Source organism: Pogona vitticeps, chromosome 15 (genome assembly GCF_051106095.1).
Source record: "Pogona vitticeps strain Pit_001003342236 chromosome 15, PviZW2.1, whole genome shotgun sequence".
NCBI lineage: Eukaryota > Metazoa > Chordata > Lepidosauria > Squamata > Agamidae > Pogona > Pogona vitticeps.
In genome coordinates this window covers 11501474-11501871 of record NC_135797.1, presented here as the reverse complement: position 1 = coordinate 11501871, position 398 = coordinate 11501474, and positions in this window count along the sequence as shown.

Below are 398 nucleotides of genomic sequence, written 5' to 3'. Positions count from 1 at the left end.
GCTGTTGTTTTTTTTAATCTGTTCTCAAGTTCGTAGCAGTTCCAGGAACGGCTGGCCCTCAAAAGTTATTATCATTCACAGCCCTCCTTTGTTCTTAAAAACCCAAAGTCCTGGCTTCCTTTAGGGCTGATTTCCTTCAAAATGGATAGTTTTGTTCTCCTTGCAGTCCAGGGGACTCTCAAGAGCCTCCTCCAGCACCACAATTCAAAAGTATCCATTCTTCAGCGATCAGCCTTCTTTATGATGCAGCTCTCACATCCATGCATCACGACTGGAAAAACCATAGCTTTGACGATGCGGACCTTTGGCCATGGAGTGAGACTGCTGGATACCTGCAAACTTGTAAGATAGAACAAGCCGATATAGTTAGTATGTCATTAAATACTCAGCTTCCTAAA